This window comes from Delphinapterus leucas, chromosome 14, assembly GCF_059928025.1.
Source record: "Delphinapterus leucas isolate spDelLeu-1000000601 "Yukka" chromosome 14, BTC_Dleu_Yukka2, whole genome shotgun sequence".
Lineage (NCBI taxonomy): Eukaryota > Metazoa > Chordata > Mammalia > Artiodactyla > Monodontidae > Delphinapterus > Delphinapterus leucas.
Window position 1 is genome coordinate 16,937,542 of NC_143142.1, and position 25,591 is coordinate 16,963,132.

A 25,591-nucleotide genomic window follows, 5' to 3' on the forward strand; every position below is an offset into this window, starting at 1 on the left:
GAGTTTCTTGCCTTTTGGGAAGTCTGAGGTTTTCTGCCAGCGTTCAGTAGGTGTTCTGTAGGAGCTGTTCCACATGTAGATGTATTTCTGATGCATTTGTGGGGAGGAAGGTGATCTCCACGTCTTACTACTCCGTCATCTTGAAGGTCTCCCCTGTGCTATGTGCTTTAAATAAATCAGCCCATTTAATACTCAAAATAATCCTGTGACAAAGTTATCATTACTGTTATTCCTATTTTACACATGCAAAGATAGCATTCAATTTAAGGTAACATTCATAAAAACGGGAGGTATTATGTCAACCTTAGAAATAAAATAAGCAAGCACCAAGTACCTAAAATTTGGTTTGAATGTCCAATATTTAGGCAGTATACTAAGGAGTATGGCATTTAATTAATCCCCAAAGGATCATGAGAGATCGGTTTCTGCCTTATACTATTATTTCCCGGCTCTAACATTAAAAAAAAAAAAAGAAAAAAAAATAGAGGCATGCCCCTCTTAAAGAAAGTGGATCATATGAAAATGTCAAGTTGCTCTCATAGCAGTTCAGAGCTCACTATACTATAGAGGCAACTTGTTGCCACGCTGTTGTTTAATATTAGATATCTGAACTACAAGGAAGACTCTTTTAAAAGTGTTCGGGACAGATGTTTTACTGAGCCCTTCCAAAGTATAAGGAATGCTTTATGCACTACATCAGCCCTATGGGGATATGGTGATAACTCACAGCTCCTGACCTCAAGATTACAATCTAAGCGGGAAGAGAAAACACACATAAACAACTCTAAATGAACCAGAAAGACATCTAAAATTCAGTAAAAGGAACAGACAGCTACAGGAGAGGAGGAAGAGACTACTTCCAATTGCAGAGTTCAAATTAGCCTCTTCTGAAGACGTGACATTTGAGTTGTTCTTGAAAGATGAGTAGGATCTGGATATGTGGAATCCAACAGGGAGAACATTCACAAGCAAAGGATACAAGACGAATGATGGCATAATGACAAAGAAGTATGGGGTGTGCTAAGTACTTGGAGGTTACTTGGAGCACGGGGACCAGAAAGGAAATAGAGGAAAAGAAGCCTGGTCAGGTTGGTTAGGCTGGGCGCAGACAGGCCTTAAAAAAGGGAGAGAGACTAGGAGAGAGTCTAGACAGGAAGAATATCCGAATCATTTTAAGAGGTAGAAGAGAAGTAGAATGGACAACATTTGGCAGCTGACTTGGTATAGCAGAGCAAGAGAGAAATAGGAGTGAAGCTGGGTAAATAAGAAGGTGGTAGTACAGTAACAAAAATAATAAGAGTGTGGTGCAAAGGAGGAGAAACGAATGCATGCGAGAAGGGACAGGGAAAAGAGTTGCTCTTTATATACTGAGCTTCAAGTGATAGAGATATATAAGCGGTGAGATCCACTTTTGTTTTAAACAACTAAAGTGGGCTGCAAACGTGGGGCCAGAGCTCAGGATTGAGATTTCATTTTAACATACACACAAGTATGAAAGGTGACTGTAAATCTGCACAGCACTGACCTTCTAAGACTCAGAATAAATGTGTCAAGGATCAGACACTTTCACTTATATTCTCCTTTAATCCTAATGAGATAATACTTATTTCACAAGATTACTTATCACCATTTCCTGAAATTTTAATATTTGGCCTATAAATTCTTCCTAGCTAATTAGTTCACTAGTTGTGATTAACATAACCAGTTTATGTTAATCACAATCTGGAATGCAGAAACAAAGGAAACTTCACCAGACTGAGTTTTAAAAGTCTTCAGTTCATAACAGGCAACGAAGCTAGCATGAGAATCTTTCTGTTCATTTTCAGCACAATCACCTGTGCTAACCAATTTCAAGGCAACTCTGCCAAGGTTAATAAGGGGGCCACAGAGCAGTGAGAGGGGCTCAGTGGTCCAGAAGTCTTCTCAGTCATCTCCAACAGGGGTTGTGAGTGGGGTGGTGGGTGAGGATCCTGCCCTCTGAAGCACCCTTTGAGAGACTGCCTGAAAGACGGACAGATGGGCCATGACAGCTTCCTCCTGGACACCTAACATTCAGGAGGCGGGAAGCAAAAGAGGACCATGGATGTTGCCTAAGAAGGAGAAGTTAGAAATGTCTACTAAAACAAGGAAAGACATTTTCCCCCATTGTCTATGTCTTGATACTTCTTTCTGCAATTTTAAATTCATTCTCCTTTCCTATCACAGTGAATATGGATCAGCTGAGCTATTCTCACCGTTATGAATGGTATGAAAAGCACTAAATGAAGGTCTTGAACCACTCTGGTTTAACCAAAGATAAAAACAACCTTTGTGCTTCCCTTTCTGTAATTCTATATTTCATTAACAAATAATAAAACAAGTGTTCACCTGTGTGCATCGTGGGTAAAATGTGCCAAAAATACGCAGTAATAAATCTTCCACACCATCACATGGAATCTGATGCATCTTATTAAAAAAGTGTAAGCCTCTAATAACTGAAACCTATGTTTCAGAATCACAATACTTTAGAGGTGGAAGAGAACCCATCCACATTTATTTTACAGCTATAGAAAAATGAGGTTCGGGCAGCTTACCTAGCTTGCTGTCTGTAACATTCTCTCCTTATTTTGAACTTCTGTGTTATCACCTTGGTATTACAAAACAGCTATTTGTGAACATCTTATTAGCCCCGTGGGACCACAATCTCCTGGAAAATAGGGACCCTGTTCTAACTTTCTTTTAATGATGTCTAACAGAGTGTCCCATGTATAGAGAGTGCATAGTAAATGTCTATGAAATCAGTTACCACTCAGAAAGGAAGAAGGAAAGGAAACTCTCAGCCAAATAACATATTGTTCTAAAGCTCAGAGTGAAAGGTCATTTCTATATTGGCAACCACACTATACCTAATCATCCCCATGATTTACTAAAGGCTCTCTAAGCATGTAGCCCTCACTGAGCACTAGCTCTTGAGTTACCTCTCATTCCACAAATTCTATGAAAGCTCATTCCTTACAATATAATAGATGATCAAGAATTTTTCCGCCAAAGTTCAGAATCTCTAACCTTTAACCCATTCTACTGCCACTCTCAAACAAAACAAAGGAAATGTAACATTTGATAGTCAAAAAAGTCTTAAGAGAAAAATGCTCTTCTGGTTTCAAATCCTTAGCTGAAATGAGTATCTCTTTCCTTCTACAATCTTATTCCCTCTTAAGAGATCTTTTCTATGAAGTTGAAAATATCTTGAAAAACAATATCCTTACACCCTACCTAAAAAAGCTTAATGAAAGGAGGAAAATCTGTACGGTCTCTTAAAGTTAGTAATATAGAAAGCTGGAACTATGTATACAAAGCCCCTGCTATTGTAAGATCACGAGAAAACAGCTAGCCTGGGAAAATAAAAGAGAGGTGAACCATTCCTAACATCTTAACAGACACTTCAAGCAACCACTTGTTCTACAAATACCACAGGCCCCTTGGGAATCCTCAGATCTGGTTGCTAACTTGAACTCAGCAACTTGCCTTGCAAAGGAACTGTTCTCTGCACACACCTGCTGCTCCTCCCATCAAGACGCAGAGTCTGTTTCCCCTCTCCCTCGAACCTTGGTTACCCCTGTGATTGCTCCAACCAACAGACTACTACAGGAGTAAGGCTGTGCCAGTTCTGGGCCTAGGTCAAAAGAGACTCGGCAGCTTCCATTTGTGCCTTCTTGGAACCCTGAGCTGGCATGTAAAAAAAAGAGAAGTCCAGGCTCTACTGCTAGAAGTAAGAGGCCACGTGGAGAGAGAGGCCCTGGAGGAGAAGAGACTATACGAGAGAGGCCGTGGGGAGGAGCACTTCGACACCCTAATGGAAAGCCAGCACCGAGGCTCCAGGCACGCGACGTGAGACTACACTGGATTCTCCAGTCCCAGTAGAGTCCAGCAGATACTACATGGAGCAAAGACAAACAATCCCAACTGAGCCTTGCCCCAACTGCAGATCCACAGACAAATACACATGAGCAAATACACTATTTCTGAAAGGAGAGAATTTAGAAATGGCAGGCAGTGGCTGCCTGTCGTTAGGAATGAGACTGGCAGCTCAGCATGGAGAGGAAGGTGGGTATGGAGTACGCTCAAAAAAGGGCAATATGAGGGGTACTTTTAGTGTTAGTCCTGCTCACTACCTTGACTTGGTGGTGGATGCAAACACACACAGGTGATAAAACTGTACACACCTTAACACACACACGTGCACACACACCCGTGCAAGTAAAATTGGTGAAATCTGAATAAGATCAGTGGATTATATCAATGCCAATATCCTGTGATATTACATTAGAGTTTTGCAAACCTTACCAGTGGGCAAAGGATACACAGCAATCTCTCCATATTACTTTCTTTTCTTTCTTTCTTTCTTTCTTTTTTTAACCACTGCATGCGAATCTACAATTATCTCAATTAAATTTAATGTCAATTAAAAATGGTTATTTTAAGCTATGAGATTTTGAGGTAGGCTGTTATACAGTAATAGATGTGACACAGAGTAGTAATACTTTAATGTAACTAACAGCTCAGCTTCATAAGAGAAGACTTATTGGGTATATAATTAATGTTAACAAGTGCTATTAGTAGTGGTACGGTGCGTTATTTTTACCTAGTTTATTTGCATGTGAACAAACAGCTCTCAATTACACACAGTAAAGACACCTCCAACAGGCTAGTTAGAGAGAAATGGGAGGAGACAAAAGCCAGACATGAAAATGTTTAATACTGTCAATGACACACTTTCCCACATTTTAACATCTCTGAAATTGAAGTGTGTTTTACAATTGACAGTATATTTTTTTCTTTTTTAGTGGCACAAAATAATGAGCCATTTTAAATTAGCAGTCTAGGTTAGCTGAAATACATTATATTAAAATATGAGCTTTTTTAAGTAAGTCCAAATATTTATTTAGCTGCATTTTAAAAAAAAACATTTTTGTTTTTTTATATTTGTTTCCTGTATAAGCCACTATTACCTTGAGTTTTTATTACATATAGTTAAACCTAATCCTAATAAATAAATATGGCCTACAACAGTATTATCCAAAATGTACCTCATGGAAGCTTAGTTTTTCAAATTTCCTTTTCTTGTGGAAAAGAGTTCCATAGTTCAATTAGTAGGGAAAATACTGTCCTAGCCATTAAAACCTAGATTCCTCAAAGTCTACAAAAGTCACTTCTCTGCCAGCATTGGAAACTCTCAAAAAAGACAAAAACAAATTTATAATTCTTTCTATGGGAACTACATACAATGTTCCTGAAATGTTCCTTAGATGACCTAGATGTTTCTAAATATAATTTTAAATGCCTCACCTTTTCACTGCTTCTATATTCTAGCTGTTATGAAAGTCTTATAACAGCTGATGTAAAAACTGACCAATTAGTAGTTTGCTAAGTTTTAGAGAAAGAATGGGAATAAGAATTGGTTAATAATTTAAGACTGACCACAGGCTGGCATTTCAGGCCCTATTACAATTTACACAAGAGGGGACTTCCCTGGTGGCACAGTGGTTAAGAATCCGCCTGCCAATGCAGGGGACACGGGTTTGAACCCTGGTCTGGGAAAGATCCGACATGCCGCAGAGCAACTAAGTCCGTGCGCCACAACTACTGAGCCTGCGCTCTAGAGCCCACGAGCCACAACTACTGAGCCCGCGAGCCACAACTACTGAGCCACAAGCCACAACTACTGAAGTCCACGCACCTAGAGCCCGTGCACCGCAACGAAAAGTAGCCCCCTCTCGCCGCAACTAGAGAAAGCCCGCGTGCAGCAACGAAGACCCAACACAGCCAAAAATAAAATAAATTTAAAAAAAAATTTACGCAAGAGGCTAGTATTAAAAATTGCTAAGCAATTTAGCAAGGGTCTTCCGACAGTGAGGTGAGGAACTGAACACGGTACCACCATGGTTGCTTTCTCAGACATAGCAGTAAACAAAGCATCATTTATTAATTTATTGTGAACATTACTAATCATTTTAATCAGATTATTAAAATGTACCCAAGTATATTCTTACATAATTCTAATCTCCTCACTCTACAGAGAAATCTGCTTTTGTCACACATAGTTTTATGCACCTTTATTCCTAGGATAATACCTATGGCTAAGTAGATTATCATTCCCAATTCTTCACTCCATCCTTATTAGAATTATACACCCATGTTGTGTGTCTTTGCAGTCTCCCACTGTGGGAGCAGTATTTTCCTGGCTCCATTGATACTGGGCTTAGCCATATAATTTACTTTGTCTATTAAAACTGGGAGAAAGTTATCAATATGCTAGTTCCCAGATGAAGCCTTAAGAGACAATGCATGTTTCTACTCACCCTTCTTAAACTCCTGCAAATCTATATGATATCATGTAGCCACGTGCCCAGGGAGCCACTGCTTCTCAGCCTAGGCTCCAGAATACAAACTCATGAAAGAGAACTGAACCTGGCCAGAAGTTTAAGCCCAGCCTGGCCTAGACTAGAAAAGCCTAGATCAGCAGAACTACACCAACCTGAATACCCATAAACAAAAATAAATGTTGTTGGTTCTAATTCACTGTGAGGTTTTTGAGGTTGTTACCCAGCAGGGGGAAAAAAAGGCCAACAGAGCTATACAAGGAAAGTTATTAAATTGGATACAATTCACATGATATGCCGAAACTCACCTAATGCTCATCTCATTCTCCTCACTGATGCCCAGAGGGGGATGTTTAAAGCTACCTAATTCAGTATTATTATTATTTTTTTTTTTTTACTTCTTTACAGGAATTTACAAGGTATTTTCACACATAAAACCTTTGAGCCTCACAAATCTCTTATAAGATTGATGGAACAGCGGGTATTATCCTCATTTTACAGCTAGAACAATTAAAGCTGAGAGAGACTGTTCTGTCAGCCAACTCAACCAGTAATGACAAATCTGTTAATAAAATCAGGAAACCGGGGCTTAGACTTGAGGTACCCTAGGATAGGGGGCAATCAGATGGGCTGGTAGGGCAGTGACAAGACCTGGCTGGGCACAATAAAAACTAGGGCCAGGGCCAGGAAGTAGATTAGAATTGCAGGTGATCAGGCTCTGAGATTCCGGATCCCAGGCAGGAAAGCAACACAGGTCAGGAAACCTAGAAGGGGTCCTCAGCACAGGTGGAGACCACAGCTGTACTTCCGGTCAAGAGCAAGGTGGTAGTTAATACCTAAAAGCCAAATAACACTGTGGTACTCTTTCTACAGTGGGGGTGAACATAGAACTACCACTACAACACAAAAAAATCAGCACCTAGTCGGTCACTGACATGTAATAACCAAAGTACAACTAGTACTGTGCATCCCATCTTAAGACCGCAATTTACTGTAAATTAGCATTGCTTAATCATTTGTAATCCACCCACTTCTTTGTCCTGTTACTTATTAGAATTAACTGGAAGGGTCATGTAGAAAAGCTGCTTCAGATAAAACTCAAGTTGCACTGGTCACTAAAAGCCCAACCCTTGTGTCAAACAAGACTATCGCTGAGCAAAAGTAATAAAAACATTCTTCACTGTCTCTTTAGAATTAAATCTCAGACACAGTGATTATGAATACAGCCCACACTTACCACTTAAAACAAAGGAACCAGTTTTGTTTAACAAAGCTATAAAATACTTTACCAAACAAATACTTAAGAATAAAAAGGCATAGACATCCAAAGGATCTGCAGGAGACCCTAGAAAAAGAAAAGGGTTGGTCTTTTGAGGAAAGATGGGCTTTCTGAACTCAGTAGGTTATCAGATACAGACTCAAGTGCAGTGAATACGTACTTATTTTTTCCTTATCAGCTCTACAGAAAAAGAGGTGTGACTCTGCAGTGCACCCTTATTGGTATTTTTCCAGCACACATTCCTCCTTCCTTTACTAACAGAACACTGACATGGATTGTACCCATTCCCAGCTCTAGCTTACTCCAAATCCTGACCAAAGATAAGCACACAACCCAAGATAGATCAACAGGGCGAATAAGATTCAACTGGGCCTTCTGTTTAAGCCACCAGGGAACTCTAAGAGTGAAGGAACAAGTCTTGCCCAAAGCCAGCGCTACCTGGACTTTTCAGTTATTGTTCTAGAAAAGCCTCATTACTGCTTAAGCCATTGGGCTTTCTATTTTATTATTTGCTTCCAAACATTCAACTGATAAAATTTTTAGAGTTACCAAGGAGCAAATGTGAAATGAGAATTAGAGTACCAAAGTACTATACATAAGCTATCATTCCAAGAAAGCGAGCAGACTTGAAAAACCCAATGAGCTACCTTCAACTCACCTTTAATTTAAGTCTTTCTCTTTAAATAACCAAAGATGGAAAATAGTATAATAATACCCCTAGCCACAGGGTTAAATTATTTTTTCACTATGTAGATACATCTGGTAATTTAATTCAATGGACTCGACAACTATATTACTTAACAATAAGACAGACTATAAAATGGAGCAATTCTATTCCTAGGTATATACTCAAGAGAATTGAAAACACATGTTCACACACAGAAAAAACATGTACGTAGATATTCATTATCACTCAAAAGTGGAAACAAAGTCCACCACTGAGGAATGGATAAACAAATTGTGGTATATCCATGTGAAGGATAATGTGGGCCATAAAATGGAATGAAGTACTGACACATGCTACAACGTGGATGAATCCTGAAAACACTATGCTAAGTGAAAGAAGTCAGACACATAAGGCCACATATTGTATGATTCCAATTACATGACATGTCAGAAGAGGCAAATCAACAGAGACAGAAAGTAGATTAGTGGTTGCTTAGGGCTGGGGTGGGGGATGGGGGATAGGAGAATGGAGAGTGATTGTACATACGAGTTTCTTATGGGGGGAATAAAAGTAAGATCATGATGATGGCGACACAACTAAAAACCACAGAACTGTGTACTATGAAAGGATGAATTTTATGATATGTTAATTACATCTCGATAAAGCTGTTATTTTAAAAAAGAAACAATAAAAGCTTTGAATTGTTCATATCTTTATTATCCACTGGTTTTCTCTGCTATGCACTTTTTTTTTTTTTTTTTTTTGCGGTACGCAGGCCTCTCACTGTTGTGGCCTCTCCCGTTGCGGAGCACAGGCTCCAGATGCGCAGGCTCAGTGGCCATGGCTCACGGGCCTAGCCACTCCGCGGCATGTGGGATCTTCCCGGACCAGGGCACGAACGCGCGTCCCCTGCATTGGCAGGCGGACTCTCAACCACTGCACCACCAGGAAAGCCCTCTGCTATGTACTTTTAAGTGAAAAGAATACTTATATGCAAAACATCTGGGTTGTCTCCTTCCTGCAACTCAGTTTTTCATTATTATAGATTTCTGAAACCTTCATGTTGTAAGAGGATGGAAAATAAAAGGCTAAGTTACATATTTTCCTTAAAAGAGTGAAAAGAGAAAACTGCCTCAGTTTGTTCCTTCATGTGAATTAGGTTAAATTACTTGACTGTATAAGTCAGAAGTTCTGGAATATGAAACAAAATGTGTTAACTGGGCAAGTCCCGGTCTGTGCTTTATACAATTAGCCCAATGTTACAGAAACAACTACCCTTTGTTATCCAAATCTATTCAGTTTCTGAGTTTGGAAAGTGAAAGGTCAGACACAAGAGTGATAACTGAATTTTCCTTCCGTTAGACAGTCTCAGTATCTGACTACCTAGCAATTAGAACTTCTTTCTTCAAAGCAAAATAAGCATCAACATAACTTATCTTTCTCCTATTACTATGAATCAATAGCCTGAATCACAGAACTACTGGCTTGCACATTTAAATGTGCACCAGTACTGTTAGGGATTTAAGGCAAAATATGACATAATAACTATTACATTCTAAGCTTCTATCACACCACAATACTAGCTTACTATCTGGAATAGCAAATCTAAGGATCTGCAGGCTGAATTTATTTTGATCACCAACACAGACTGTCTTGTATCTCTTCTGCTGGACTATCTCAGTACAGATAGAAAATAAAAGTGCAGCTATAAGCTGTGATGGCAAACAGAAAAGAATAGCTCAATTTTTGAAATGATGGGTCAGAAGCACACACAAGAAGTTGATACTTTTTAGGTAGAGTAATAAGAGAAAATAGTCATAAAAGTTCTCTGATGGTCTACTTGATTGATAAAAGTAATAATGCCAACGGGCACCACAAAGTTAAAGACATCTGCAAACAAATATCAGAAACTCTTGTTCCTCAACCTAAGATAGTGGCAGAGCATTACACTACTCTCCAAGTTACAGAGAGTGGGGGGAACCTTACCAATAGCTTAGAAGATGTTCCTATGTAAAAAGGTCCCTGAACAAATTATTTTTCAAAAATACTGGAAAAGAAAAAATATAGTATTAAAGACAGAGCTCTAACAAACATTCAGCTAATGGAAAAAAACACCAAGAAGGCATTTTTTAAAATGCAAAACAGGACCTGATCAGTGATCTGGAGGCAGTACACACACACATACATACACACACACACACACCTTCCAACTATGCATTTTGCACTATTTCTAGCGTGAAATATATTGAATTACAGCCTCAAACTAGTAGAGTGAGTTCCTTAGCACATCCCCAGAGTGCAGCTACACGAAGGACCACTGTGCCGGTGCTCCATTCAACAGCATTCACACCATGAGAGTTTACAGTTCTAATCTGTGTCTGGGTCCCCAGGTGGCGGATACACATGTATAAATTATATAGTGATATTTCTGTTGATTTGCATTAGGAACACAGTATATGTTTGCTATCCCTGTTCTCTCTTAGAAAACATAATTACCTGTTATATCTACTCTTGATATAATCCTTTGTGATTCAAGAGTTGTGTATAATCACTGTCTCCTTCCTCACATCTATTCTCTCCTTGACTCCACTGAGAATGCTGGTGTCAAGATCATGAGTGATTCTCAAAACCAATGTCTCTGTCGTTCTTATTTAACTTGATCTCTGAGTAGCATGTTGGTTTCTAGGCCTCCTTCTTGAAACTTTCAACTTTCGGTTTCTCTGATGCCACAATCCACTGGCTTCCTCCCACCTCAATGGTCATTCCTCCTCAGTCACCTTTGCTGGCTCTTTCTCCTGAAGTCCCCAGGGTCACCTACAAATTGGCACTGGCCATTTACCTCTACAAGGATTAAATTATGAGCCGCTGCAGCTGCTGACCTTCAACAACCAACCCCTGAAAGGAGTTCAGGGCAGAGATCAGAAATGAGGCCCTCTGTGCTCTGCGAAAAACCGGCAGAACAGGTCTTCAAACAGGTATTTTTAGGAGACGATTTTAGGAGCCCAATTCTTGCATCTCCTCATATCTAGAAAAGCACTAAAATCCTTCATGGTGACATCTGCTCCTCGTGACTACCAGAAAACTTCTCCACAACTATGTGCTTGATTACATGTACTACACCCTTCACCAAAATCACATATATACTGACCTTCTCCCCTACCTTTTTGGAGCATGGAGCAGTTTCTCAGAGCTATCTGAAATTCTGTCTCCCGGGCTACAGTCCTCATTTTGCTCCAAATAAAACTTAACTCACAACTCTCGCGTTGTGCGTTTTTTGTTTTTTTTTTAGTCGGCAGTACTAGGTCTTCTCCTCTTCTCAATCTACACAATTGCCCTCATGATTTATAAAGTCTAACAGTTTTCAATAGCACCTGCTCTCTACTGCTTAATCCTAAATCTATACCCATAGACCTGGCCTCTCCTGGGAACTCCTGAGTTCAAATTAGCAATATTCAATTGCTAATTTGAGATCTCCAGTTGCCTATCTAATGATAGGTATCTTGAGCTTAAAATGGACAAAACAGAAACTCTTGATTTTTCCCAAAAAGCTGCTCTTCCCCCCGTTTTACCATATCAGTAAAGACACCAGCCATCCTGGTACTCAGGTCAAAATCTACAACACAAGTAAATCAACCGTACCTCCAAAACCTATCCCAAATCCTGCCAGTTCAATCTCCAATATAAGCATCCTAATTCAAGTCACCACCATCTCTACGCTAAACTACTGCAATGGCCTCCAAACTGGTCTTACTTCCATTCTTTATGCCTCTGTTAAAATCTTCCAATGGCATCTCACTGTACCAATAAAATCCTAGCTCCTGTCTGCCTATCTGACATCAAACTTACCCTTATTCCCTAAAAACATCCCCTCCCTCACCCCATGCTATACACAAACACTTTCAGCCTCAGCGACCATACTTCTGTTTTGAATACCCAACTCATTTCCACCGTAGGACTAGGCCCTCTGCTTAGAATATGGCTGCCTCTGATCTTTGCATGGCTGGCTCTTGCTAATAAGACATCAGCTTAAATGTCACCTTCTCAGACAGGCACTTCCTGCCCACCCAATTTCAGGGCCATCCCAATCACTATATATCATTCTCTATTCATGCTCTGCTTAGAATTCCTTCCTGGTACCTTCTTTACTTGTTTACTGCTCCCCATGAGACAGTAAGCTCCACTAGAGCAGGGGCTTTGACACCTTGGTCACTGCTGTAACCCTACCACCTACAACAGTGCCTGGCACATAACCGGAGTTCAGTAAATATTTTACATGACTGAAAAACTGAAAAGTAGGGCCACACTAAGGGGACTGATAAAATAATTTTATAATTTCATAACGCCATTTGCAGCAACATGGATGGACCTAGCGATTGTCATACTGAGTGAAGTTAAGTCAGACAGAGAGAGACTAATATCATATATTGCTTATATGTGGAATCTAAAAAAAAAGTACAAATGAACTTATTTACAGAACAGAAATAGAGTCACAGATGTAGAAAACAAACTTATGGTTACTAAGGGGGAAAGCGGAGGGGGTGAGGGATAAACTGGGAAAGTGGGATTGACATATACACACTATATATAAAATAGATAACTAATAACGGTCTACTGTACAGCACAGGGAACTCTTCTCAATACTTTGTAATGACCTATATGGGAAAATAATCTAAAAGAGTGGATATATAAATGTGTTAACTGATACACTTTGCTGTACAGCAGAAACTAATGCAACATTGTAAATCAACTATACTCTAATAAAAATTTAAAAACAAAAAAATAAAGCGTCTGAAGTGAAAAAATTTCTAATTTCATGAATTCATTTCAAACGCATGCACAGTATGGCACATTTGTTTAGTGTGTCACTTAATTTTTATCAAAGGTATATGTCGAGCTCTTCAAATAGATTTTTAATTATAGTAAAAGCAAAATTTTACTGTTTTGGGACTTCCCTGGTGGCTCAGTGGTTAAGAATCCGCCTGCCAATGCAGGGACTGAACCCGTGTTCGATCTCTGGTCCGGGAAGATCCTACATGCTACGGAGCAACTAGCCCACGTGCCACAACTACTGAAGCCCACGCACCTAGAGCCCGAGCTCCGCAACAAGAGAAGCCCCCGCTTGCCACAACTAGAAAAAGCCTGCACGCAGCAATGAAGACCCAACACAGCCAAAAACAAATAAATAATAAATTTATTTTTTTTTTAAATTTACTGTTTTAAGATGATGAAATATCCTAGTTTCTGGTTTACTCACACAGCTGCTATTTCACTTTAAAGTAGTTGTGTGAGAATCCTAAAGACTGAACATGTTTTATCCTATAAAGGCTTTGGAGAGTAAAATAGTGAGCCAGGGCTGTTTTGCTTATTTAGTGTATGCTACTTAAGACCAAAAAGAGAAACAAGTTTTAAAACTGGAGTTTTAAAAACTTGCAGCAGGGACTTCCCTGGTGGTGCAGTGGTTAAGACTTCGCAATCCCAGTGCAGTGTGCTGGGGTTCGATGGCTGGTCTGGGAACTAGATCCCATATGCATGCCGCAACTAAGAGTTCATGTGCCACAACTAAGGAGCCCACGAGCCACAACTAAGGAGCCTGCCTGCTGCAACTAAGACCCAATGCAACCAAATAAATAAGTAAATATTTTTTAAAAATCCTTGCAGCAAATTAGGTAAAATACAGTAGGTTTTCAAGAAAAATAACCATTTTTTTAAAAAATAAAACAAAATGGCTTGGAGAAAGCTGGCAAAACAGAAAGGAAGTAGTAGAGTTTTGAGCATTTAGTTGAGCCATTTATAAGGCTTCTAAACCAGCTTCACAGAAGCTCTTGGATTGGATTTCATATTTTTGTTTGCCAGACAGAGGGCAGGATTAGAAAACCCACCAGAGTTCACGGGGGTGGAAGTGTGGAGGCTTTTCTCAGGCTTTCATCTGGGTATTTATATTGTGACAGCAAACTCTGTGGTTAAGCTTGTGCAGTAATTAAGCAGCGTGTTTATAACTTAAATCTCAATGGACTTTTCTAAGATTTCCCCTCAGGCTCAGGAATAAGTGAAATAGGATTCTGACTTATAAACACAAATAAATTGAAGTTTTATGTCACTGAATACCCACACCAACAGCCTCAAGCTTCACTATGCACAGAACCAAACATCAGGAAAAAGGAGATTCAAACAAAGGAGATCCTCCACCAAAAAAAAAAGATACAACACTGATTTCAACACTAACCAGAGAGAAAGAAAACAAGAAAAAAGAGTGGGGGGGGAAACTAGTTAGTCTCTCTGGGGAGGCTGGAAATACAGATTAGGTTTATTTTTAAAGTAGCCATTTGACCGGCTTTTAAACTAATTTAAAAAATAATGCCAATATTCATAATTAATGTTCCATAGCAAAGCACTGGTTTTCCTGTTCTTCTGTACCTACATACCATAATCAGCTTGGGTGTGTACCCCTACTTTATAAATGCCACAGTGAATATGAACCTGTGTTCACCTGAACTGCTCAGAAAAAGGGGAAAACCTCTATTTGGACAGAGTCAAAATTTTTATAAGCAGTTGAACGTCTGGTGACAGAAAAGGAGAAGTACGGCATTATGCAACAAAACAAAACTAGTCTTGTTCACCAACACTGGAGTGGGATGAGAAGGTGGTATATGTGTACAAGAGTAGATTCTGACCTAGACTATAAACCACTTCCTGATGAAAAGAGCAGCCAGAATCCATTAGAGAGAAGGAACAATTAAAGAACAGAGAAACTCAAGGCTGTTCTAGTTGGTACTGTAAGCAAAGTCGAACTTGCAATGTCTAACCTCATTTTCTCCAATGGCTTCTTTCTAATATACCAGGATCAGGATGTAAATCTCAAGGAAAGAGTCTCAGAAAACAGGCCAAACCACAGCCACTGGATCCTAAAATCCTGGAGCGGGCTGAGGACTACAGGGATGCATATGGGTCTAGAATTATTGTCATACACACAGAACCTCAAATTAAATTCTCCCAACAGGAGGGGCGCAAGGAAGGTGGGACATGAGCACTGCTACTTCTTGTCCAGTCTGAATGACTGAGAGTAGTGATGCCATTGAGAGAATGGCAAGAGTTTAACTAATTTACCTGCCCCCACTCCCCCCACCCAAGTGAGCTCGCTTAACAAGTATTATTTTAGAATTGCTACACTACTTCCATCATCTGCACGTCTCACATACAGATTAGCTGTGGAATTAGTCTATATATTTAAGATAAAAGGAAGCCAAATTTATAATTTTTATAACTACTTTCTAATGGTTTCATTTCCAAACATCAACCTTTAACCCAGAAGGCTACAAAGGGAAAGGCTAGGTTTTTCACAGGTATTTTAAGATACTGCTCTTGTAGCATATCTTATTATATCTAAAGAATAAGGAAATAATGAAGAAAGTAAGCAAACAATCAGGAAAAGAATTCCCAAAGAATCTGCATATAAACTATTCTTTATCACCTCTGTGATATATAACACCAATGACAAAAAAATGAGCATGCTGGAGATGATCTGTATGACATTCAATTATTTATTTATTTATTTATTTATTTATTTATTTATTTATAACCATCTTTCGGGGCCCAGGATGTAATGCAAACTTGATTAGTGTATGTAAATATTTTTACATTAATGAAAGTAGAATGAAACTTACATATACCACCCCCGCAATACTCTCCCTTCCCTCTAACAAAGTTACCAGAGATGGGATCATCAACTCTAAAAAGCTTTCTTGTATATCAAACCATCTAAGTCAGTTTTCTAAAGGTAAAAAAATTCATGTAATTTGTACCAACTTCTACAAAGTTGTAGCCAACTGGCAGAACATTTCCTAAACTATTGTTTAAGTAGCTACTAATGGATTAATGGGTCACCACAGAGGCAGATGAAATGGGTGATCTGTTTACAACAGTAACTGTTTAAAAAATCATGAGTTTTACTTAGAAAATCAAAGCTGCTCTAAAAAACAGCGACCAACATATTCTGTGATTTTTGCATGTGCCATCTGAGAATATCTCCAAGAAAATATCTGGCTTTGTCCCAGGCATTCTAGTTAGCTGTGAGTAATACATGTGGTCTATACCTTTTGGGACTGGGCAAATCCTATTTAGCTGAGATTCCTGAAAACAACTCTGGGTTATAGGCTCCTAATCTTCTCACACATACCCTCGGCCTCCCCCTAAAGTTTTCATGTCCTCAAGCCTCACCACTTCTTTATGATAGCCTCTGCTTTATAAATCCATAACTCTAGTGTAAAATATTTTCATTGGAAAAGTTAAGACTGAAAAAATGTGGACAAGGATTCAGTAAAAATAACCATTCCTAACAGTGTAACAGATACATTTAGGCAGATGCTGGTCAGATGCTTCCCTCAGCTGAATCACCAGGCCATGCAAAACCCCAAGTTTGCACTCAGAGAGGTTCTGAAATACTACCCTCTGGTGTGCAAACTTAAAGTATATTAAGCTTGGAGAAACTGTTCTAAAGTAAGTTACTGGACCAAGCTAGATTTGGAAATATGATGGATGATCAGTAAAGGATCAGCTCCAGAAGCTACCAAGGGAACTCAGTTCTTAGAACCTTTTCCATTAAATTAAAGCCTTCTGGAGACACTCTATCTCAGATGTACCAGAGGCTAATGAGTCCTCCCCACTGCCCCTTTCAAATCTACTTACTTACTCAGTCTCTAGAGCCACCTGAGTGTTAAGGCCAAAGGAAATCACCAACATGCCCACACCATGGAAGTTTATGCCATAGTGCAGGGAAGTCTAAAAAGCCAACTGCTGCTATTCCAGACTTCACACTATGAAAAAGAATGCTGGATAATGAACTAATGGTTTCTTAAAGAAAATTTCCCCATTTCAACTTGAGTAAATACCCTATTTTAGTTTTCTATTACTCCTGTAACAAACTACCACAAACTAAGTGACTTAAAACAACACAAACTTATTCTAGAGGTCATAAACCTACAACAAGCCTTACGGGGCTAAAAATCAAGGTGCTGGCAGGGCTGGTTCCTTCTGGAGGCTCTGAGGGGAAAATTAGTTTCCTTGCCTTCTTCAGCTTCTAGAGGCCTGCCTGTACTCTTAAGGTCACCTACTCTTCATCACATCACTCCAACCTCTCGCTTCCATCATCAAATCTACTATGCACTCTGATCTCCTGCCTCCCTTTTCTAAGGACCCTTGTGATTATATTGGGCCCACCTGGATAATCCAGGCTAATTCTCCCATCCCAAGATCCTTAACTTAATTACATCTGCAAAGTCTCTTTTTACCATATTCACAAGTAACAGAAATTAGGATATGGACATCTTTGAGGGGCCATTATTCAGCCTACCACACACCTGTATAGAGATTTTTAATTCTATAAAGCATATTTATCTATCTCATTTAAACCTCATGCAGTATTATCATTACTTTTTTATTAATGATCAAGTAGGTCTAGAAAAGTTAATTTCTCAGGCATCATAAAGTTAGCCAAAGAACTAAGACTCAAAACCAGAACCACATACTGCCTTCTCCTCCACAGTGCTGTTTATAATTCCCTGGCCTTTCTCCCTTGCTTTTTTCTTGAACAACTTCTTAACACACTGAAAGTCCAAAATTCAAGTCACCAAAAAAACTTAGACCACACCAGAGGTTCCTAAACCTTCTCAGGTCACTGCTCTCTTAGAATGTAGGTCACTTCCTCATGGCACGCCCTAGGCCAAAAGGAATGCCTAATAGTCTGTTAGGTCCAAACTTAATAAGCATTTATGGCCTAACAACTTAACTTCGCACCTTTTGGGTACTCCACAGCTTCTCAACTTCTGATTCTAATAACTTATGAAGCAGACTTTCCCAGTAGAAGAGCTTCCAGATAGCACAATAAATGAACAGAAATAACACAGATTAATGGTATTTTTCAACACCCAACTAGAAACTGGCAAACATATATAAACAAATTTTTATCAAGTACATCATAGGTCCCTGCTATTTAGCATTATGACTTAAAAGCTTTATTTTCTTTTTTTATAAATTTTTTTAAAATTTATTTTTGGCTGCATTGGGTCTTTGTTGCTGTGCCCGGGTTTTCTCTAGTTGTGGCGAGCAGGAGCTACTCTTCATTGCAGTGCGCGGGCTTCTCATTGCGGTGGCTTCTCTTGTTGCGGAGCATGGGCTCTAGGCACGTGGGCTTCAGCAGTTGTGGCACATGGGCATAGTTGCTCTGCGACATGTGGTATCTTCCCAAACCAGGGCTTGAACCTGTGTTCCCTGCATTGGCAGGCAGATTCTTAACCACTGTGCCACGAGGAAAGTCCAAGTCTTTATTTTCAAAAAAAGTTATTGGTCTCAAGTAAAATAATACTTGCTTCAGAAATGTGCTGTCTTCTTTCCAGCAGTAAAACAACCTTACTCTTTTTCATACATGGAGAAAATGTCACTCCTCCAAGGAGTGGAGGTGTACCTGAAGCCCAAGAGCCACACCAGGATGTTATCATTGTCAGATACTGTGCCTCTCCACCACATAGATGTCCCTGGAAGGCAGCTGAGAGAATTCCAGTCTTAAGAGTGAGTGGAATTCTGAAAGGCCCAAAGGGTGACTCATGATTAATGTAATCCAGCACTGTCTAACAGAACTTTCTGTGATGATGAAAACGTTCTATATCTGCACTGTCCAATAAGTTAGCACTTGAAAAGTGGTGAGTGCGACTGAGGACCTGAAACTGTAATTTTATTTTAATGAATTTAAATTTAAATAGCCATGTGCAGCTAGTGGCTACCTTACTGGACAGCACAGACCTAAGAAAATCCTGGGGATTCCAGTCCCCTTGGCAGTGATCTGGCTTAGGCGTTTGATGCAATTCTGACCAATGAGATAAGGGGAAAAGGTTTCTCTTGTACCAGGAAAAAAAAAAAAGGACACACCACAAGGCAGAGAAGTTTCTTTTTTCTGCCTCTGGATGTGGTCTTGAGATGTAATGTCTAGGAAATGCTGCAGCCATCTTGCAAATAGTAGCACAGCAAACCTACAGGTGAGACAAATACGCTGAAGAGAGCAGAACAGAAGAATGCAAAGAACACAACCCCTTGAAACTATCAATGAGCTAGCTGCCTGACCACTGCTGAAGAAATAACATTTTAATCTATTTATTTAAGATATTTTAGATATTTCCATTTATTCAGATATTTCCTAAGCACTGACTAGAGATACAGCAACGAGCCTAATAGATAAAAATTCCTGTCCATAAGAATTAAACAAATTCTTACTGTTTAAGTCAGCCAAATCAGGATTTTTTTGGTTAACCATAGCTGAAGATATACTAATTCACAAGACACACGAAGTAAAAGTAGATGAAGTAAACTGTCCTCCTTGGAGCAGTAGTGAAATAAACCTAGGTATTTAAAGATCAGATACTGATGTCAATTCCAAAGAGAGTAATTCCAGAACAAATATATCCCAAATAATGGATCCTAAGTACTTTGCTAAAGATCATTTGTTAGCAAATATTAAGGCCAGACTACTAAGGAACATAAATAAATAAATATGGTTAACAGTAAACTAACCACCTGTACACTACCATCCAAGGACTCATTTAAAGTTATCACTATTAAGATGTAGGTACAGGGCTTCCCTGGTGGCACAGTGGTTAAGAATCCGCCTTCCAATGCAGGGGACACGTGTTTGAGCCCTGGGCCGGGAAGATCCCACATGCCGCGGAGCATCTAAGCCCATGCACCACAACTACTGAGCCTGCGCTCTAGAGCCCGTGAGCCACAACTACTGAGCCTGCATGCCACAACTACTGAAGCCCGCATGCCTAGAGCACATGCTGTGCAACAAAAGAAGCCACCGCAGTGAGAAGCCCGTGCACCAAAACAAAGAGTAGCCCCCACTCGCCCCAACTAGAGAAAGACTGCACAGCTACGAAGACCCAGAGCAGCCAAAAATAAATAAAAATTTATTAAAAAAAAAAGATGTAGGTACAAAACAAAAATTTTCTAACTTACTTCCTCCTCCATTCAACTCCCTCTCTACCATTTTAAACAATTACAAAACATGCATTATTTAAATTCTCTAACTGTTCTCAAACCAAATAATAGTCCAATAACACATTATGAATTTTACTAATCATGTAAACACAGACTAAATCATGTTTTCAAAGTGAAATAATTGAAATCTGTTTGGTACCCCTAATGGATCAAGTAAGTGTATCACACCAGAGCTTTTCCACCATATTGTGTTAAACAGACTACACGCACATTTGAAATTAAAAAACAAAACCAAAACACTATTGCCCTCAATTTTTGCCACTTTTCTGCTTAAAAATAAAAATTGAAGAAATTTAATTATGGGACAGGATTCTAGAATGATGGCAGCAGCCAGGGCACAGTTGTTTTTGAATCCTCCTGAATTCTCCCATAAAAAACACATGGAGCAATCTGGATAGCAAAACTGAAAGCCTGCATTTACAACAATACTAAGTGATAAGGTATTCTCATGAAACCCAGAATACAACTGGGTGGGGACAAACTACTGACTGCTAAAGACTCATGTGGAACTACCATCTGTGTGAGAAAAAGCAGAGGGAAGCAACAGGGTATTTGAGGAACCTGAACTTAGGAAAACCCCGAAGAGACAACAGACACTCACTGGAAAGTGCACTGGGCCAAACTGAGAACAGCAGTTGAAAAGGAAAGGAGTTTTGCACATTTCAACTTATGCGTGAGCACAGGGAGACTGGCAGTCTGAAGGGGATGAAGTAATCTGGGCCCTATAAACTCAAAGTTAACCATCTGAAGCTCCTTTCAGAACAGTCTTGTGCTGAGGAAAAACTACTGGGAACAGAATCCAAATTAAGCAGAATAGAGACAAGAGCGGTAAAGCAAGAAGGCAGCCCAGATACGGAACTGGGAGGAGAAAGGGCCAGGAAATGTATGAAAGTACAAGGTTCCCACAAAAAAACTCAGAAGAGGGAGCTCTAGAACCATGAAGCTAGATAAACTTTCACGACTCACCTCTTTTTTCTAATAGTTTAGAAAAATTAATCTAACTTTGAAATGAGCACGGGAAAGCAGTGTGGTTACACCTAAAAGTCATTATAAAGAAAACAAAAAAGGGGGGATGGGGGGTACAGACAGTATTCCTAAAAACAATGAAAGCATACTAGAAAAACAATACTTTAAAACACATGAATATAATTTTATATTTCAAAATCAGCTTTAAAAATTTAAGAAAATGACATAATAATGCCAATAATGCCCCAAAGGGGGGAAAAAATCAAAGCAATGTGACGTAAGAAATACTAAAAAATCACAATTTAAGAAAAATTTCATGAAAAAAAATTCTATATTGAATCAATCAATCCCTAATGACCAACTCTGAGAAACAGTCTAGTATAATTACTGGATCTTTTAAAAAGCAGAATTCCCGGCATCCTGGCAAAAAGTCCAAGTCACTTGTAATGTTAAGACTATCAGAATATCATTAGTCTTTGACAGCAATGCTACACGGCAGAAGACGACAGAGGAAACCAAACGTGAGCCAAGAACTTACAGGCAGTCAAACTAGTAGGAGTGAAACTGTAGGGTCATATGGTATATTTGTTTAACTTCTTAGAGCCAGTTTCTTTTTAGAATCTATTAGTGTTCCCCTTATTTATTAACTGTATTTAGGATCCTTATAGTACAGAGTTATATTTTCATTTTTTATCCTGTCTCATCATGTTTCTCAGAGACACAGTAAAACAACTTTCCAATGGGGAGATTTTATGTATAAATTTATAGCGTGCTACAAGCAAAATATAAAGATAAGTGCTAACATGTCACCTAAATAAGATAAAGACTGCCGAATCTAAATGTTTTTATAAAGCAGTAACTGAGGTTAAAATTGTGATAGTATAGTATACATACTATATATAATATTGTGTGTGTGTATGTAGTTTACTTTGCCCTCCCGCCAAAAACAAAACAAAACAAAAAAAAACAAAACAAAAAAAACAAAACAGGGGCTTTCCTGGTGGCACAGTGGTTAAGAATCGGCCTGCCAATGCAGAGGACACGGGTTCGAGCCCTGGTCCTGGAAGATCCCACATGCCGTGGAGCAGCTAAGCCCGTGCGCCACAACTACTGAACCTGCGCTCTAGAGCCTGTGAGCCACAACTACTGAGCCCACATGCCACAACTACTGAAGCCCATGCGCCTAGAGCCCATGCTCCACAACAAGAGAAGCCACTGCAAATGAGAAGCCCGCACACCACAAGGAAGAGTAGCCCCCACTCACCGCAACTAGAGAAAGCCCACGTGCAGCAACAAAGACCCAACTCAGCCAAAAATAAATAAATAAATTTTTTTAAAATTAAAAAAAAAAGAACCTACTAAATTCTTTAAAAAAAAAAAAACCCCACCAACAGTACCTGAAACAGAAATTCTTTAAGAACCACTGATTTAAAAGAATTCTTTGAACACTTATGCCTACAGTCATATTGTCCCTATTAATAAGGAAGCTATGTTAAGTTTCAACATAATAGAAAAACATACAGAGTCCAAAAGTCCTCTCAATCACTGAGGTGATAAAAGTATACATCAAATGACCTAGGAAGGATCTGGCTCACCACTGGAAGAGTCACATCACTTTCATGATATATATTCATCATACTTAACCACAAGTGTATATAACGTATAATATACCTGGTCTACAAAAATACTTGCATGAAAGGGGTGAATAAATTGTATAAATGTCAAAGTTTTCTAGTAATACACTGACTACTAAAACAGGACTATTCAAAGGGTGGTTCAGCCCTGGTGTTGGTCCACGAACCATTCATTGGTAACCGATCCACTTCAAGTTAAGTTAAAAAAAAAAAAGGAAAACAATAAATGTTTCAAAACCTTTACAGCAATTTGGTAATTTTATGCCTGTTGACCCTGATAATGAAAATTTGGGGCATGCGTTTTGTAAGGTTTTTTAATCTGGTAATTTATTTTTGGTGTATTTTAACAAAAAAATCTGTCTGTGACAAACTGGGAGGAGGGAAGAAGGAGGAACTGGTACATTACCAGAAATAGTTTGAGAAGCAGAAGCCAGCAAACTTCTTCTGTAAAGGGCCAGATAGTAAATATTTTAGGCGTTACAAGCCATACAGTCTCTGCTGCAACTGCTCTACTCTGCCATTACAGCATGAAAGAAGCCATAGATGACATGTAAACAAAATGGGTATGGCTGTGTTAAAAGAAAACTTTACAAAAACAGGCGGTGGGTCAGATTTGGCTTGCAGGTCACAGTTTGCTGATTCCCGTACTGTAACATTCAAGAAAAATAGAATAAGAAAGGAGACAAAGCACAGAATGTTCCAAAAGAACAGAACCTTGGAAAGGGTTTTGGCAATAAAGTAAAAGGAAAAGAGTAAGATTTTTGGAAACCAATCCTGAAGAGACTGCTATCAATGTGGTCTAGATCTCATTCAGCTATGCGATCAGCCATGTTTCTAGTCATATGTTAAACAGGTTGTGGTGGATTCTTGCTTTGTTATAATAAACTACAGTGCCCTATGATGATACTACACAGGTAAGATGTCTTTGTTTATATACTTCTTAGCAAAGGACTGAATCCTGGTTTAACTGGCAGGGAAGAACACTGTCTGACATTACACTTATATAATCAAATCTCTGGTTGATTAAAAAAAAATCACATCCTTGAAATCATAACATATAAAACAATCCAATCTCCTAACAGATTAGTTCTGTCCCTCATTATTTCTGTTTTGAAATAGCTTTTGTGCCTACGAGTTGCAAAGCTCTGCTGGTGGTATGCATTATTATGGGTATAAAAAGAAGATTTTGCCTTCAAAAAAGTTATATTCTAGTGATTAAAGTAAGATACATCCATAAATACCCAAAATGCAATGCAAAAATGACACTACTTTTCCTACTAGACCCTAAGTTACTTGAGAGCAGGATTCATGCCCGAGTCTTCTTTCCATCTCTTCTAACAAGCACATAAAATCAACCAACCAACCAACCAACCAACCATTTGCTGAATGAGTAAGGTGTGAGTAAGGGTGAGTAATTGCTACCTGCCTTTCACAGATGAGGAAGCTAAGGGAACAAAAATTTTATAGCTGGTTAAAAGCAGATTCAAGACCACAATCCAGATTTCCTAACCCCTATTATTCAGTTTCCCACCAGACCCTGATTGCTTCAATATATGTAAAGAACAAAATCCCACCAGCAGCAGACTTCCAACCATCTTAAATAAAATTATGAAACTTAAAAGATACCTAAAATATCTCTGAAGAACAATCTCTCAACTGTAAACTGTAGGCCAATAACTATACTACAGGAGTAACACAGGTAATCGATGTGGCAGAGAAGGAGGGAAGAGCAGAAAGTACCCTTCAAAATATGACCCGGATCCCTGATACCCAAGAGTTCCCAGATACCAAAGAACAAGAGGGCTACAAGAGAGTTAGGGGTAAGAGATAACTCTCAAAGGATTGAGACCACAGCTTTGGGTGGTAGCTCTCAACATTTTCATGTTTTCCTCATGGTTTCAATTCTAGAATTTTGGGCAACGTACTTGAAGGGACTAAGACTCAAAAACAACAATGATTTAATCAACAATAAGTATAATGCAATCAGTGCTACTGTAAAATAATGTCCATAATGTCTAAAGTAGCTAGCTGTTCTCAAACTTTTGTTTATGTACATTATATCTATTGATATTTATGTTAGAATTAAAACTGTGAACGTTAAAAATATTTATTTTGAAAAAAAGTATTACATATTACATAAATCACATGTTTTAATGAAACATAACTTTTCCAAGACAAACAAAAAATAGAAGAATGGCACTGTTTTACATTTTCGCAAATATCTTTAATGCCTACTTTAACAGAAGTGCATTCTCATATCTACTTCTGCATTTAATCTGACGTGATCATTTGTTTTCGTTGAAGTATATGAAGAAGATCCAGCCTCACCCAAATCTGTAGTTTAAAAGGGGAGTATTGGGACTTCCCTGGTGATCCAGTGGTAAAGAATCTGCCTTACAGTGCAGGGAACGTGGGTTTGATCCCTGGTCAGGGAACTAAGATCCCACGTGCCGCAGGGCAAGTAAACCGCGCGCCACAATTACTGAGCTCGCCCGCCTCAACTAGAGCCCACATGCCCTGGAGCCTGTGTGCCACAACTAGAGAAGAGAAAACCCGCAGGCTGCAAGTAGAAAGAAGCCCGTGCGCCACAAAGAAAGATCCCGCATGCCTCAATGAAGATCCTGCGGGCCGCAACTAAGACCCG

General features: G+C 39.1%; 1 protein-coding gene across 4 annotated transcripts in view; it reads right to left on the minus strand.

Annotated features, from left to right (window-relative positions):
- SPPL3 (signal peptide peptidase like 3) overlaps window positions 1-25,591 on the minus strand; it is a 115,928-nt gene that overhangs the window by 62,540 nt on the left and 27,797 nt on the right. Inside the window, exon 2 of one of the 4 annotated variants that reach the window (XM_089894577.1) lies at window positions 12-165. The exons of 1 other annotated variant lie outside the window; for it this stretch is intronic. The gene's annotated coding sequence lies outside the window, so the exon portion shown is untranslated. Of the gene's footprint in view, window positions 1-11; window positions 22,654-25,591 lie in introns of those variants that run through there. 2 more of the 4 variants (XM_089894576.1, XM_089894575.1) reach the window with 2 other exon arrangements.